The sequence below is a fragment of the Ochotona curzoniae genome, unplaced genomic scaffold (genome assembly GCF_017591425.1).
Source record: "Ochotona curzoniae isolate NIBS_2020 unplaced genomic scaffold, NIBS_Ocur_1.0 contig_3432, whole genome shotgun sequence".
Lineage (NCBI taxonomy): Eukaryota > Metazoa > Chordata > Mammalia > Lagomorpha > Ochotonidae > Ochotona > Ochotona curzoniae.
This window is the reverse complement of record NW_024465859.1, coordinates 4,323,727-4,342,440: the sequence shown is the minus strand read 5'-3', so window position 1 is coordinate 4,342,440 and position 18,714 is coordinate 4,323,727. Positions and strand designations below refer to the sequence as shown.

General features: G+C 35.7%; 1 protein-coding gene across 1 annotated transcript in view; it reads right to left on the bottom strand.

Moving 5' to 3' along the window:
• LUZP2 (leucine zipper protein 2) overlaps nucleotides 1–18,714 on the bottom strand; it is a 335,801-nt gene that overhangs the window by 203,853 nt on the left and 113,234 nt on the right. The gene's annotated exons all lie outside the window — the stretch shown is intronic.

The window sequence follows — 18,714 nt, the reverse complement described above, 5'->3', positions numbered from 1 at the left end:
AATTAATCTAAAATTATAAAATTTCTATTAGTGAGAACTTGGATGAATTTACAGTCATGATGCAGAGTTATGAAGAAAATGAGGTTGCACCAGTGATCTTGATGGTGATCAGCGGATATTCCCTACCAAGTATAGGCTTCTATTAAAATTCTTGGCTTTCTCATTTGCTAATGTGGGCCTCAAGCATTCCTCACATTCTTCCTGTTAAAAGAAAATTGGAATGGCCCACTGCTAAGAAACATGCTACTTCTTTCTGACCTTGAGATTTTTTTTCACTGATGAACAGTAATCAGACAGTAATGAGAAAATTATTAATGCCTTCAGGTTTCCATTCAATTTCACTGACATAAAAATGAATCGCACGGCACATTTTCATTTTCTTTCAGTTTCATAGCATTAATTCAAGCCCCAGTTGTTTCATCATTAAAATTATTTTGAATGATCCTAACAAATTGTAATGGTGGATCACATATACTGACAATGTTCTATGTGGTAGATGATATTGAAAATAGCAACTCATTTACTTTTTAGGACACCATTAGATAAGCCACAAGTGTTAACCCTAAATCTTAATAGTGGTAGAAATTAAATCAGAATGATAGTAATTGTTGTCCCAGGACAGTAAGGAAGTAGTGCAACAGTGTAGAACTGAACTGTCTTACCTGCTGTGAGTTAAAACAGTTTAACTTCATGTTAATGTGGCTAAGAGCTAAACAGTTTGACTTCATTGTTGATTTCATAGACATGTCCATGTATTATGTTTTCTCCATGTCAGTTTCAATATTGAGTTTCATATTCCCTTCCATTGGTTCCCATTCAATTAGCATATATGAATAGTGTTCATTTTTGTGTTTCCAAAAATAATATACACATATGCATAAACATGATTCATTAATACTTTACCTATGCTAACAGAATTGTAATACAATATGACATTATGTGTAAATTGTGGTATTTTTGTAACTTCATATACATCACCCTATTCTGTAATTTTAATAGTCAGCATATGTTAACATTCTTCATGCATTCACCCGAACTAGATATTTTTTCTACCTTTTCTCTCATTTCTTAGTGGATTGGAATGTGGGTAGACCATACTTCATGATACATTTTCTATTCACTATAGGCATCCCTTGGTCCCCTGTACCCACACGTGACACCTGATGAATTTCCCTGGCTCCCAGCTTCAGCCTAAAGCAGCCTTGGCCATTGCAACTCTTTGGAGAGTGACCTTGCTGATGGAAGATCTCTCTCTCTCTCCTCCCTCTCTGTTACTCTTTCAAAGAAATAAATAAACCTTTTAAAAGAACACCTTTTGCCTCTGAAAGATTATCATGAATTCATATACCTTCATAATAACCTTAATAATTACCATGTCTGTCCATATCACATTTTTGACTTCCTAAATTGTATAAGGATTTATTCGAATATCCCACCCTGGATCCAGCGCCATTTCTGCTTCCTCACAGCTCAGGGAATTCACGCCAGTGCAGCCATCCACCAATGAGATGTAACCCTGCATTTCAGCTGAGAATCTCACCCCCAATCTCCCATTCCCATCCCCAACTCCACCCACTTACCAATCATTCTTAGGCAATCCAGTATGACAGGCTCAGGCACCAATCTCCTGGGGCCTGCCCTCAGTCCCTCCCAATCCCCGCCCCCACACCTTGCAGGCTCACCTAGTGACCAAAAGTGTCCCCAGGTACAGCGCTCTCTCTCTCTCTCTTCTCCTTCTGGCCTCCATTCCACACTTACCTCCTCTTTTCCCGCTCTTCTCCACCACCTCCATTCTGTTCCTGCCTTGCTGGAATAAACCTCCTAAAATACCTCATCGTGTCTGATATTTTCAGTTCATGGTAATAAAACAGGTTGTGGGAATTAGCTGAGTGTTATAATATCATAATAACGTATGAACTAGAACTTCAACTGTTTTAAATAACAAGTTGGCAACATTATTTCACGTAAATTTTAATTATACATTATTAATTTTTAAAAACTTTAAAATATTATGGCAAATAATTTACTGCATACTGAAATAATAGGTAGCTATCCTGTAATAAACCTATTTGGATGTTAATAAACATCTGTTTTTTTCCAGTTTTTAACTGTTATTTATAATAATGAAATGAACATTTCATATACCTCCATATCTGAGAATGGAATTGCTACATAAGATTTGTGCATGCTCAAATGTAGCAAATACCACTAAAGTGTTTTCCGTGTTAGTTGTGAACTATACTTGCAGAATCCCAATTGCTGCACCTTAATTACATTAGTACTTTCAGTATTCTTGGGATTTTTTTGAAGTCTTCAGTACCTCTAATATATTGTATGACAGTATATTAAAGCTAAACCTGAACTGTTTCATAATTTATATAGTGAATATAATATAAAATAGGAAACATATGTTATTCTTTACGCAATGAGTGGTCATGGCTTTTGCAATTTTTTATTGCTTTATCAATTTTTGAATTTATTTGGAGAAAGTATTTATACATTATAAAAATGAGTCCTTTTTTCCTTTGATGTATTAAAATATAATTTCCCATTTTGCCACTTAAATTTTCAGGCTCTTAATGGTATCTTCTGATTATTTGTAATATACATACAACCTAGGTAGTAATATCTTATTGATCTTTTCAATTTTAAGAAATAAAAGTTTAGTAATTATATTCTTTAAATGCATAGATTTAAAACAATTAATCAATTCGTGTGTATTTTTTTTTGCTGGTTTTGCAAACTGTGCATTATTTTTACCTCTGTTTTATGTGCTAACAGTTATGGTGCTTTTTTTCCCCATCTATACATAATTGTCTCAGCACCATTTGGTGATCATATAGGTAAATTTCAGTATTTTGATAAACTGTCATTTTTCATCACTTTTCTAAATTAGAATGATCTATATCATTTTGACTCTGACATTGGTTTATTTTTCATTCTTTTATTAAAATTCTACTTTTTCTTTATTTGTAGCCTTATAATTATGTAGTACACAGATACCAAAGCAAATCTTGAAGTCTGTCATTTTCTTCAAGATAGTCTGTTTTCTCATGCCCCCTTGAATTTTCATATACATTTTTAAAATGTCTCCCAATTGCAGCCAAACTAAAACAATATATTTAGGAATTGGATTGCTTTATTGACATTTTGAAAATACTAACTTTTCTGCATCATAAGTACTTTGTATACTATTATGTACTTATAGATGTTTTGATATTTTTTCTTAACGGCTCATGGTTTTCAATGTAGTTGCTGTATGTGCTTTAAATTTATTTCTAAATATTTAGAAAGTATTTCATGCTATTTTAAGTATTATCCCTTCATAAACCACCTCAATTTTCAACAGCATAACATTGAAATCTAAAAACTATTTTTAAGTTTTTTGTGTTTAACATGTCACATGTCTTTGCATAAAAAAATATAGGTTATTTTGTACTTTTTGTGTTTTCTTTTTAAGATTTATTTATTTATTTATTTATTTATTTATTGGAAAGGCAGATATACAGAGAGGAAAGACAGAGAGGAAGATCTTCCGTCCGATGATTCACTCCCCAAGTGAGCACAATGGCCAATGCTATGCTGATCCAAAGCCAGGAGCCTCTTCCGGGTCTCCCACGCGGGTGCAGGGTCCCAAAGCTTTGGGCCGTCCTCGACTGCTTTCCCGGGCCACAGGCAGGGAGCTGGAAGGGAAGCGGGGCTGCCGGGATAGAACTGGCGCCCATATGGGATCCCGGGCATGCAAGGCAAGGACCTTAACCACTTGCGCCACTGCGCTGGGCCTGTACATTTTGTGTTTTCAAAAATATTGCCTGTAAGTATGATAGTCTCTCTTTAATTAATTATTAAGCACCAAAGAATTCTTTCTTTATATTGCTTAGTTGTAAATATGTGACAACGATTTCTATAGACATTTTTAGCTAGTGTACTTTTTCTTATTTTTAATATAAGTATACAGAAGCAAAATATTACCTTTGCAGTTTCTTAAGCATTTTGTTTAAGTCAAGACATAATTTGAATATCATCAAATATTGCTAATCTATACACTGTTATATTTTTTGAGTCACATTTTTTTCATTCTTCCCTACATTTGCTGTGTGGTAAGCACAGTGTAACAGAAGTCCGCACACTTTCCACTTGCCCACATGACTATGTTATGTCAGACAACACAACATAGTAGAAACTGGAGTCAGTACTTTTTTTTCTTTAATATTTTGTTCAATTGTTATATGAAAATATTGCATGAAACACTTCTTAGAATCCTGGCTTTTCCAAAAATGCACAGATAAAATGGACATGAATTTGATCTGCACTTGAAAGCATACATTTTGAAGTTACTCCCTGTAAGTTCTCAACCTGATTTCAATGCCTAAATAAGTTTTATTGAAAATCATTAGGCTGAGGTCATGAAATAGAAACCCTCTATTCCTATAGAAATATATAATGGAAAAAATAATAAAATAAATGAAAAGCTCCTAGTGGTGAGTGCCTGGGGACCTGAAGGTGTCATTTTATAGGGAGCCTGTGGGATGGCACTGACTGAAGTGTCAGGGACCTGGGGGTTCACACGCAGGTAGGTGGAATGAGCCTGGGGTTTTCCCCACGTGCTTGGTCCCAGATAGAGTGGGAGGATGGAAGGGGAGAGCCCTTGATTTGCATTACCCAGGGATCAGGGCAGACTGGGCAAGTTTAGCCTGAAGAACTCACCAGTGAGAGTCAGGAGTAGTTCCAGGTCAGGCTCAACAAGGCTGTAACATTTGATGACAAAAGACAAGACAAGAAGGGATGGACTATGCTGAGCTTGGTTACAGCAATCACTGGTTACATAAAATCTGTGACTGGGACCATGCCTGATTCAGGCATGAAGGGAATAACCCAGTTGGATTGTGGTTTTCATTGGTGAGCACCAGTGTAGGAATGGCAGTGGCAATCTGAGCTGGGCACAGCTGAAGAGTTCCTAGGCAGGGATGTGGACTATGCTTGGGGTTTACCAGACTGGGCTAGACCCCAGCACTTACTGGTGCTTGTGAGAGCCAGGGTGGGTGTAATACAGGCTGGGCTAGGTCTTGACATCCACTGAACAATGTAAAACTATGTTTGGGAGTGGACCAGATGTGGCTGGATTGCAACAACTAACAGTAAGAACCAGAATGGATATGGCTTGGTTGGACAAAGCCACTGTTCCTGCAAAGACAAGACAATGATCAAGTCATTCTGGGCCAAGCACCCATAGGAGTTCAACAGATCTCCTCTACAGCAGTGAGGAGACCTGATAGAGGAGGTTGGGGAACTCCTATGTCAGGATGCAGTACTTGCAGATGAACACAACATCCAAGGCTGGGAGCGGCCAAGCCCAGACCAAGTTACACTACCGGCCAGCATGTGTATGGATCAGGTGTAGGGGCCAGCCTAACTAGGTCAGTTCAGAACACCCGCTGGCAGATTCAGAACCAGTATGGGATACAGGATGGGATAGGGGTGGCCCCACCAGCAGATAGCTTACATTAGGCTAGGGACTGGGGGCTGGTTGGGCTGGGCTAGGTTTTAACATCTACCAGAATGAACTGGAACTGGGAGTAGATCTTGCTAGTTGAGCCTACAGAGGATATGGCAGTACATTGGGGCCTGCAGAGGACATCAGGTATTATAGCAGAGGAAGGAAGGCAGAACAAATTGAACAACAATCCCAACCAAGTGTTGCATCAAATATCTGGATGAATGGAGACTCTAAGGTGGAATATGTCAGCTGAAGGACCTTGGAAGGATTTCCTCATCCTTGGATCAGTGAGATTAAACGTATTTAGCAGATAGAGAACAATAAGAAAAGCTTAGAAACAGACAGGAAATGGAGCTTTGACTCACATGTATCTTAGTAGGTAGGACACGAAGATAAGTTACTCCTCACTAAGCACTGAAGATTTCTCTGCACACCCCTCCTAAAACTGTTCTGCACCTCAACTGTTGACATATGCCTTGCTAGAGTTATAAGCCAGTTTAGACTATCCTAAAATCTGCCAAGTGCAGTAAAAATTATGCTTCAACACTATAAACTGCTAACTATTAAAATGAAAATAGACACGAGATAGTTGAATAGTACCCTATAGCCTTTTTAAGTTGTATAGCAGCCGATTCTGCGTATAAACTAAAATAGAAATGTCAGTGAAGTAGTCACAAGATGTGGTTAAGAACTTGCATTTTCTAACATATTGGTCACTTAATAACTGTCAATTAACTCCATAATATTGTAAATTGTTGTTTATGTTATGTTGTTGCTTTAATGATATTCTGCCAGCTCTGCCTTCAGACCAGAGATGGTCTCCACAAGAAACCATTGAATGTATCTGGACAATAAGATGCTAGACTCTATACATGGTACATGCTTGCAATGAAAGAATATTGACTGGATTTGAACTGTAATACTGCAACAAGATGGAGGAATCCAACATGGGGGGAGAGTATGGGAAGGGGCTGGGGAATCCAACAGCCTATGAAACATGTCATAAAATGCAGTGTAATTAAAAAGAAAACTTAAAAAAAGGCATTTCAGAAATGTCAAAACCACTTGAGCAGACCATTGAAGCATGTTTCTCATTGAAAACCCAGCGATGACAATGGGTGACTGTTCCCATCCCCGGGTACTGATGTGATTGGAATGTTGGGTGTGGCTTCTCCCCTTATATCCTAACTTCTCCCAGATACAGGAAGAAGAATAAGGAAATTTGGCAAAATGGCCTCATCCACTTTCCCCTAATCCTCGACTCTTCACATCCTCATCAGTGGTCCACATGGGCATGCATCCATCTCAACTATGTGAACATCATTAAAAATCAAATTTAAATAATAAATAAATAAAGCAAAGAAAAGTCATTAGTCTTTTGGCGGATTTGCAATGTAGCTATATCATATGCCAAAATCACTATTGAATAAAATTTGGAGAAGTGGTAGGATTCAATTTATCAAAATTCTTTAATACCATGGTTATAAACTGGAAATTCTTTCTGTGGTAAATGTACTACAATGTGAATTTTATAGTCAGAATATACTCTAGACTATGCAAAGTCAAACTTCTGATTAAAATAATCTAACATAGTCTACTCCTAGTTGCGAATATTGTGCCAAAGAATATATTCTTCTATTCCTAAGCAAAGAGATTCAATAAGAATAAGTTTTGCTGGCTTGGACTAAATATTAAATTGGTAACTAAACAAAGCAGTTTCCAGGGAAAGATTTGCAAGACCTTCTCTAAAGAAAATCAAGATAACTACAAAAATACTGTGACTCTTGCCATAAAGGCGATGGATTATTTTGTAGCATGGTATTATTTTTATCAGAAACTGAAACAGAGTTTTATTGCCTGTAATACTCCTGCAAGATACTATCAGGTATTTATCTCATGTTTTCCCAGCCTCCCTACCTTGGATTATATTTCTTGCCCTGCTTTTACTAAAATCAGCTCATTGAATTGAGGGAGCCCTTTAGGAACCATAAACACAAGTTTTATGAGATTATTTCTTTCCTATTAATGACACCTTGATGTTTGGTCTTGTTTTGAAAGGTTTTGTTCCCAGGAACTGGAACTGGAAATCATTAACAATCACTTGCACACATCATCTAGACTGACCACTTTGTCATGATCAAAATTCATTGAAGAACATTGCAAATGAAGAATGTGCCATGAGCACTATGGGCCAATTAAGGATTTGTACATTGGTAGAGTGTGATCTGTACACCACAACCTCATGTCTTAATGAGTTGTGCTGCTCACTCCTAAGAAATTTGGGGATTTGACTCCCTGGCTCCTTAATCTGTTATGCAAGAATTATTTACTTTATTTCATTACAGTAGTGGCAGTAATTGCTTTGCTCTACATCAGGTGAGTGGACTAAATTTGGGGATATTTTATGAAAATCCTACCATCCAGTTTTAAGAGTATGTTTTAACAAACCAAAACAGATGCATAGTAGTCTTGATTAAATATATTATTAAAATATGGAAGAATATCTCCTTAAATTATACACAGAGTTAAAACTAAATTTACAGAGAAAAAGATAGTTTTTGAAAGCTTCAGAGTTTGCTCATATATGTAACTGCAGCAACCCCCAATTTTGTTAAACTACCGGAGAAGGAAGAAGGCTTAAAATCAGATAATAAACAGGAATATTTGTTTAATACTTTTAAATTGGAAGACTATTTCTATGATTCAACTATTTGATACTGCAAAAACATCTTTTAGCAGATTTTACTACCTTTTAGTTGGAAGAAGTAAAAGGAATATTTCTTGTCGTTTGTCTGACCAATAGAGTGACCTGATTTGATCTAAATTTACTTCTGGCCACATATCTTCATTTTGAATTATGAACATATTCACATTCCAAGTAAAGTACCAAATCTTTCACCCAGCGAAAGGTCTTTTCTAATCGATGCTCAAATTGTCTTTCCCACATCTGAGATCTTCATCATTCTAAAATAAGTTTCTATTTTTGGCAAGCCTGTTTATCTGATTTTCTCTAACAACTTGTTTCTCTGAGAATATATGTCAACATGCACTCACATCTCAAGTTCTTATTCTCTCCTCTTCTTACGTCATAGTTCTTAAAATAAATTTAGGCATATTGTCATTTTCCTTTCAAATGTGTCTCCTCCTAGGGATTTGACCTTCATCTGAACTTGTCAAACTATTTCATTTATAATTTAAGATTTTGAGATATCATATAATGTATTTTTAAAAAATAATACAAGCAATTCCCACAGTAACTTTCACATTTTTATCTTTTCAATCAGAGTTTCCTTCGCAAAGGTGATGTCTATTACTACTATGAAGCAAATCATTAAAAAGCATTTCTGGTATAATGTACAAGGGTTAAAGGAACATACTCCCTTTGCCTTATAAAATTAAGTCATATTATATTGATTCTTAAATTAGCTTTGGGATGTGCATTTGACAATGGTTAAGATACCACTTGTAATATCTACATTAAATATTGGAGTAGTTAAGTTTCAGTTCTGGCTCTATTCCAATTCCAGCTTACTGCTAATGCAAACCCTATGAGGCAACAAGTAGTGGCTCGAGCCCATGGGCTTTGGCACTGCCAGTGATTTGACCCAGCCCTGTCTACTGTGGGCATTTGAGATGTGCACTAGTGAATGAAGACTTGTTCCCAATCTTTATCTTTCTGGGTTTCTATTACCTTAAATATGCAAAAGTATTATTTTAAAAAGCACTTTGATTGTGTACTCATACATGTCTGATATGCTTCCATGTGAAAGCTAGCAAGAAATTATTTTAAACCTCATATAAAATTTCCAAAAGTGGATATAACCATTATTTATAATGATGAAAATTTGTGATGTCATTAAATTTCCTAATTAATAAGCATTTTGAAATATAGAGAGTTCTTTTTACATGATGTTTTGTGCATTCAACAAGTATATTGTAGAATGAATTAAGGGCACTTGGAATTCAAGTTTACAAAGAAGACTGATAATGTACATATGGAGAGAATGGAAGACAAGAGTGTAGAATTAGGTAATCGACGTAAGCTGCTTGTGGAGAAATTAAGATGTGCACATTTGTTGAAGAAGTATAAGAAGCAAGCTTAATAACACATGTTGGAATGACATCCAATTGAATGAATCCTCACTACACATAATCATTTGGATGTAGTCAGAACAGTAAGCCAAGGACAAGTTGGAGGACAAAAAGACAAAGAGACCTAAGAACTTAAGGCATTTTAACTGTGAAACCAGTGTCCCGAACTGTAAGTGAAAACCAAGCTATTACAGTTTTGAACAGAATAAAAACAAAAATGACCAATCCCAGTACCCATGAGTGTCAGTAAGTTCCATGGTCATGCCAAGCTCAGCCCGTCATTGCTCCCAGCTCTTGAGCGAAAGTAAGTAAATAAAAATAAAAATAAAAATAAAAATAGAGTATCCATAAGATAATATAGCCACATAATTTACTGTTGTGATTAATAACAACTGTCCTTATTGGATTGCAACTTGATATTTTAAAACATTTGTATCATGTGTAATTATCAAGTCAGGGTACACTGACCTGTCAAATTTTGTATTTTTTTTACATACTTAACCATAGAGTATATGGAAGTGTCATCTTTATCATAAATATAAATTAGCAATTTTATTGCATTTTACTTTTCCTAGCTTGATTGCTTTATACCATACTTTCCCACTTAAGATTTTTTTCATATTTAACAATTGACATATCTTCTCAATGCAAATTATTATTTATTGAAAATATTCATCCTTTAAATATATTAAACTCACAACACATTTGCAAAGGCATACAAACAGTAATTTTATGTTTTAGACTGGCCTTTATCTGACAAAATCTGCACCTCCGTGAAGCCTAAGTAGATTACATACAGCACAAAACTGAAGTTTTTTTTTTAAGATTAATAAGTGAAATAAAAATTGATTTCTCATGAAGCAAGACCTTAGATTTCGTTATTAAAATATCTCATTATCCTGCTTCCAATATGTGAAAATAAAATGTTCTGTTTGTTTCTTTTTAATCACCATAAAATTTAATTTCCTTCCATACAAAGTAATGTGCAGTTATTCTATTAAGATGAAAACATATATGGAAGAGTAGTTCAAGCCTTATTACAAATATTGATTCTTTAACATGTGTAATAGATTCTATTCTAGTATTTTTGTTGGTTTGTTGCTATATAGTCTTAGGGAGAAGATTTCCAGCCTTTATGATCTTTTATGTGTTTACAGAAAGCCCTGTCATTCTGGTAGCATAATAGCACCACAGATCATCCAATGTTGTAAAAAGACCATTTTTTTAAACAGGCAGAAATTGCTTTATTTATCAAACATAAAATGTGTAGCAATTCAGAATGATGAAACACATTGGAGAGCATGACCAAACCATAGAAATGAACAATATTCAAATAATAATAGAAGAAAGCTGAAACTAATAAATCTTAATCGTTGTTTTTCCCATTGGAACGTGGTATACAAGGGAAAATAGTTTGTTATCCACTTTCAGTAGGGAATATATAATTTAGGTTCCATTTGGAAAATCCATAGAGATATATAAACAAGGATTGTCACTCAAAAGTGAGGTGATATCAGAGGAAAATATAAAATGGCAGTTGTGAGAAATCAAAGATTCTTATACAAAGCTGTTTTCAAGGGGGAAAGTCAAATATCTTTGGATTTTCATGTTTCTCTCATTTAATGCATTAGAAGGAAATGATCTTCTAACTGAGAAATTAAAGATATTAAACAGAACTGAATCCACTTTCAACTAATATTCTGTTAATGCATTATTTTTTTTTTTTTGGTTTTGTTTCCATATACAAACAGATGTCAGGACATGTGCTTAAACAAATTTGCAGAATGTTCAGCTGGGTGATCTTTTCATAAGCAATTGGATACATGCTAACTAATAGTTTAAATTTGGTGAGATACAGAAAAATTGTTGTTTCTACTTTCTTTTATAGTATATATGTGATGATTTCTGGATCTGATTTAAGTTCTTGACATACTTAGACCTGATCTTTGTATTTTGAACCCTAAAGTTAATGACACTAAGAGAGTAAAAAAGTGAGTATGGCTATGTTGTTTGGAGACAGAATGATAATAGATTAAATTTTTTTGTTTGTTTATTTGTTTTTTTTTTTTAAGTTAGGAACCATGTAAATGAATCCTAGCTTCTTTGTAAAGAGAGGTTGAGTGATACATAATAAGCCTTCCATGATGTTATATATTCTATGGAGTGCTGTGTCTCCAAATACTGTTCCATAATATTAGGATGTTGTACCACAAAAAGTGAGTTAAACAAAAAAAAATACCTTCAGTATTTAGCTATAGTAACAGAGACTGACTAGTAAGTCATTGTTGGGCATTTGGGGAAGGGAATGAAGCCCAGGGAGTTGACTAGAGCAGGTTTACACTGTGGGCGTCTGGGAAACAGCGGAGTTGCAGACCTGTGACAAACAGTGCACTTCAGAGCTGTTCTCCCATAAAGAAAGTGGGGGTGGGGAGGCCAAGCAGGGTTTGTTTGTTTCTCTAACTCAGCTGTAAATGGTTGAAAATTATTCTTGTGACCATCTGAAATTTTCCACCATATTACCAGTGTTTATGTGAGCTACAAATAGTTAAAATAAATAAATAAATGTTATCTACAACCACTGTGAAAATTAGATTAATCTAATGGTGGATTAATCTAATGGTGGATCTTCCCCATTCACAACGCCTGTGGAAGCCCTGAACAACCACAGAGGATGAATTAACATTTGTCATGTTCAACACCTTAAACAATGTGAGCTGAGTTACGATGAAGGAGAAGCGTAGGTGCAAGAACCAAGGCTGGCAGGGAGGTGGTACACAGGTATCACTGAAAAGAATGAGAATTTTAAACATGTGAGCAGAAACACCCAACACCCCTAGTTAAAATCAAGTGTCCATGCCTGGTATTACACAAGTGGCCGCAACCGCTGGAGCTGCGCCAATTTGAAGTCAGAAGCCTGGAGCCTCTTCCAGGTCTACCACACAAGTGCAGGATCCCAAGGCTTTGGGCTGTTCTCGGCTGCTTTCCCAGGTCAGAAGCAGGCAACTGGATGGGAAGCAGGGCTACTGGGATTAGAACTGGCGCCCATATGCAAGGCAAAGACTCTAGCCTCTAGGCTACCACACTGGGTCCGAGACAGATTCTTTTAAAAGAAAAGTATATGAAGAAAAGAATAAGAATTTATGCAGTGGAAATTCTGCCTTGCATGCAAGCACAAAAAAAAGAAAAAAAGAGAGGCAAAATAGGAACCAGATATCCTGCAATATTTCCTTAGCAACATTGGACATTGCTTAGATAGCACAGGTGCAAGAAGTTGTTTTAATCATTTAAACTGTTTGCCCCATAGGGCCTCTCCTCCACAGAATGAGATTACGAGTGCCCTGGAACTGCTTCTTCAGTGGAAACGCAGAGTTAAAACAACCCACAGTGCTCCACATCTCAGCTCCTCCTTCAAGGGTAAACACATGGGCAAGGGACTTAGAGTTAGCATCTCAAAAACAGATACAGGATAGCCAATAGAGGGAAAGAGTTTCAGCTTCTCTATTTTCTGTCCTCATCTTGCTGTGTTTAATTTCCTAATTGTGGTTTCAGATCATTAACTACAAACAAACAAATAACTATTTTAGGATCCAACATAAACTGTCTTTTCAACAAAATAGTAATTCCAGGCAGGGAATCCCAAAAACAAGCTCTTGTAGAATAGCAACAAAATCCATATTAAGAATATTATCTTCATTTTATAGGCAAAATAACTTAAGCTCAGAATTTAAACATACTTGGCTTGGTCCAAAGTCCAAAGTCACAAGAGTAATAGTAGTTCAGGGAATTACCCCACTTACAGCCCTGATATTACGTGAAATTACTTCTGGAAATTTTAATGACTGAAAGAGCAACTTTCACGAAAAATAAGGAAGTTTAACTTGATGTATATTTTGTGCAGAATTCATGATTTCTTTATTATTCTAGAAGTTCTTGTTTCTGATATTCTCAGACATTTGCTTGTGGGGAAGTTCTGAGGCACTTGACAAATTTAGAAAACAAAGCTGTCGGGCCCAGCAGTGTGGCCTAGCATCTAAATTCTTCACCTTAAACATACCAGGATCTCATATGGGCGCCGGTTCTAATACCGGCAGCTCCACTTCCCATCCAGCTCCCTGCTTGTGGCTTGGGAAAGCAGTGGAGAACGGCCTAAAGCCTTGGGACCCTGCACCTGAATGGGAGACCCGGATGAAAGTTCCTGGCCCCTGGCTTCGGATTGGCGCAGCTCCGGCTGTTGTGGTCACTTGGGGAATGAATCATCGGACGGAAGATCTTCCTCTCCATCTCTCCCCTCTGTATATCTAACTTTGTAATAAAAATAAATAAATCTTAAAAAGAAAAAAGAAAAGAAAGCTGTCAACAAGTGGATGCAGAAGGAATTCAATTCAGATTTCCCTTTTTAAAAATGTATCTTTATATGTTTCCTTGTAGTTTCAATTTATACTCTTTTTCTGTCTGTTTCTCTGCCTCTTCATCTATCAATTAAATAACTAAAAATTTAAAAATATTTTATAGTGTCCTTATGTTTGATTGTTATTTATGGGAGATGGTAGCAGGAGAGCCACAGATACTAGAATCTCAATGTACATCATATTGGTAAGTTGGGTAGGTGAATAGGTCTGTGTGTGATCTTCAGACTACAATCTAAGTGCCTTAAAACTGCTCCATGAGTGAATGTCTTCTCATCATCAGATAGACATGCGCTACCAAGTGTAACATAAAAATTAGCTTCATTTTTAATACATAAATGAATGCAATAGTTCTATGATATATGTGGTCACATAAACTATTTCAAATGTCAGTTTACTCTTCCAAAAATTGATAGTCTATTTCAGAAAATGCTGTACTCGATACTGTTTACACAGTCTAAACTATATCAATGCTAATTTAATGAGATTTTATGGTGTTTTTCTAAGACTAGATTATGTTTTTTGAAAAGCAGAAAGATTACCCCAAAGTAATAAACACTTTGGTTAACATTCAAAATATTAGAACACATGTAGATAGACTAATACCTTTTTTAGCCAAGCATAAGACTTATTGTACCACCTCAAATTATTTCCATTCATTTTGCATAAGTACAGGACATAATAAGAAGTCCAACTCAAAACAACTCGAAGACAATCTTCAGTTAATAACCATAGCGGAGAGTTATAATTGTACGTTATAATTCATAAGTGGTGAGCACTGTGTAAATGACTCAATCTTTGTGAATCCAGAGCAAATACACACTGAATAAAGCAGCCTGCATTTACATCTGCTTCAACCAAGCTAATGAAGGCAATTTATGGCAAAAATGATTTCAAAAACTCAAAAGTATGTGTTCTCATTTAACATCATGCTAGCACTTATCTGCTTAGGTAATGATAGATAAAATATTTTTCCAAGCATTTATGATGTGCTTTTGGGGGTTTCAAATTCAATATTTACAAAATAGAGCATACATATACTTCAATTAAAAGTATTATAAATCCTGGAAAGGCTTTCTCATTATCATTATTTCTCAAGAGAAGCAGTTGTTAGTATTTTTTGCCCCATCTTTATGAAAATGATAGAATAGGAAAGTGTGACACAGCGGTCTTTATTCACGTTTACACCACAAGCAGTCAGTGGATTCATCACTAGATGAACATTTTCTATCTTTACTCACTCTTTGGAAGCTGTTTTCTGGATGTTTCTTTTTAATTTTGAAAATGGACTTGAGTAAAATATTATAAAATTCAATGATTTGTACTTGAGAACTTTTAAATTATTTCTGTTGAAACTAGGTAAAAAAGAAGCATAGAATATAACATTCAATCCGTCTCCCATGCTTTCAGCAAATGGGCAGATTATTAATGGACTTTTGGGAAATGCAGATCTTTAAATAAATAAGGCCTCCAAATCAGTAAAGTTGATCTTTTTGGCTACCTACTGATGTGCAACGGGGATAATGTGATTAATTCAGCTCCACAAGATCATCTAAGTACTGAAGATCTTTAATTTAGCCTCTACTCAGCAAGTTAAATCCTAATAGAAAAATTGAAGTGAAATGAAGCAGTGTGAGCTGCAGCACTTGGCATTGCTACTTCCCATGCTTATTTGTGATGGGAATGTAAATAAAGCTCACACAATACCCACAGATGACAGTGTAAATTCTAGCAGCTAAAGACAATTAAAGTGAACATTGCAGCTTGCACAGGAAGGGGGACGGTGGAACATCACAGGTCACTACAGGAACCTGCTGGAAAAGGATCCCTGCTTCACATCCTATTACCTTTAGATTAAATCACATGCTATATTTTAGAAGAAATGCATTTTTAGATGAGTCTTTTGTTTCAATTATTGTTGTTGTTGAAAAATCAGATTTACACAGAGAAGGAGACACAGAGAGAAAGATCTTGAAGCTAGGAGCCAGGAGTTTCTTCTAGATCCTTCAAACAGATGCAAGGACCCAAGGCTTTGGGCCATCCTCTACTGTTTCCCAAATCACGAGCAGGGAGCTGGATGGGAAGCAGAGCAGCTGGGACAGGAACCAGAGCCCATATGAGATATGGAAACATGCAAGGCGAGGGTTTTTGCCACTAGGCTATAGCACCAGGTCCCAAGGTAAATATAAAAAATAATTGAAACAAACTGTAGAGGGAAAAAGAGAGTGAGAGCTAGATGGAGAAAGAGAGAGTGAGAGGGAGAGAGAGAGAGAGAAACAGAGAGAAAGATATGTTTCACCACCCACATGTTTGCAGCAACTAGGATTAGGCCAGGTAGACCCCAAGAGAAAAGAGTTTCTTCTTGGTCTCCTACATGAGGGCACAGGCCCATGAAGTTGAGCATCGTCGGATGCTTTTCCGACATAGTAGCAGAGAGCCAAATTTGAACTGGAGCAGTCAGGACTGGCTATGACCTTTGAGAGGCTAGCAATTTGCAGGCAACAGCTTAACTCTGTCACAGCACTAACTTTGCTTTTGTGGTTTGTAATCTTATAAATGTTGTATTTAGCATAAGCCTGTTGTGGGGTAAGCATTTTTCAAATTTTTCTGAAATTAAATAAAGGATTGAATAAAATAATTAAAGTAAATATCCTGAAATATTTGTCTTTATATCTCCATTCTATGATGTTTTGTGAAATGTAACATATCTACATTTTTATTATAACCATGTGGTGAATAACTAGTACATTAAAGTTTTTACAGCTGTTTTGGAGTAAAGGACATGGAGTAGGTGAGATCTGAGATGTATCCTCTTCTGTCGGACACTGATGAAGCTCACCGTCCTTCCAGGACATAAAGCTCCTAGGATCAGTAGTAACGTACCTATTTCTGCCCCTGTTTTATTTTATAACTCAATGAAAAACACCTGCTTGCCAGTGTCTGTCTCTGTATAATCTTACTGAAATTAATAGTGTGATCAGAATTTAGAAAGAAATAATACCTTCTACAATTCATTGTCAAGCTAGAAGATGTAACACTACGTTTAAATGCCAAGGATTGTCCTCTTGTGGAGCAGATGAGAGTGCCTGAGTGCAGCATTATATCTTACTTTGCAGAAAATAACCTTTCAAAGAAAAATAAATGCTTTTCAATGATGATATGAACTGTCATACACATGAACTCATTTCTCATTTGTCAAGCATAAATGAACAGTGGGAGATGTACTATGCTTCCTAGAGGCATCAAACATCTTGTGTTTGAGCCAATGTTGTTCTCATCTGATATCTTTTAAATGTGGTAAGCATATATTAAAATATGAATCTACCTAAGCATTTATTTTAGATACTTGGAATATTTTTCTTAAAAGCAAATATGTTTGAGTCTTGGATCTGACCTTTGAGCAGCTTAGACTGAGGTGAGGAGCACAAGACACAGGACACAGTAGTAAATAAAAATATTTCAATTTATGAAAGTCACAATTTGAAAACTAGAATATATTAAAATGAGAAACTAGACCAGATTTATACACAAAAGGTAGATATTATTGTGGTTTGCAGTTTCACATTGCAAAGTAGAAATGGATTTGGTTGAAGTTTCTGATTTAATTCAAACCATCTAATTTTTGAAGTTAGGTATCTGTTTTATGCATGCACCCATTGGTAATGATATATTGAATGTTTACTCATGGATGTGCATTGTCCTAGGAAGCAAAGTACATTTTAGGGAAGATATCATGTCTGTCCCTTGCCTTCAAAATGAACAACAATGTATGTATCGACCCAGTAAGTTCTTCCCCCATCTCTCTCTTTTCAGATACATAGAGATTGCACACATACATTAAGATGTGTATCATGTACCTATCTACATCCACATTCTTTAAATTGAGGTAAATAATCTAAAAACGTTATAAGAAACAGAGTCAAAGAAGGCATAGAAAACTACCTAGAACCGTCATGGGAGATATTGCAAAATTAAAGTGTGTAAGAGTGCATGCGATGTAAAATGCAGGGACATTGCTACTTCAGATACAGGGAAAAGCATGTGTTGAACTTCTGACATCAGATCAATTTTGAGTAATCTTTGGCACTCACCAATCTATTGAAAATAGAAAAACCAATAAGAGTGCACAAAAAGAGTTGAGTGTTCCTATGAGGATAGGATCTTTGAGGGTTTTATGAAACATGGAAAGGAATTGCAAAAAGTAGTTAATGAGAACAACTGATGATTTCAAGGATCCATTCTGTTATAGAATTGTTTGCTGGGAGATTACAGCAGAAGAAAGAGGCAGAACCAGGATGTTGAAGAGGCAAACCCACAATAAAAAAATCACACTTGGAATAGATTAAAAGTAATATATTTGCTTCTCTCTTGGAGTTGAAAAACTAGAAAAAGTTAACTAACTGTCTGTTGTTGCTATTTACCATGAGAACTTCCAGTTCTAATAACTGAAATGTTTTAGTTGTTTCATAAAAAAAAATTGTGAGAGGTTTGTTAAGATGAGAATGTAAGACACCATTGTGAAAGGGTTAAAGCTACTTGTGCATCAAACAATATTAGCTTGATCATGATATCCAGATTATTTTCTGTTATTATTAATTCAGGCATAGTTATCTTTAACCTATAATCTTTAGTCTGCAAATTTCTAGATTGTTTTATTTCAATGAGACTAGGAGTGACATTTGTTGTAGACATTTGAAATATATTGTTGACAGATATTTT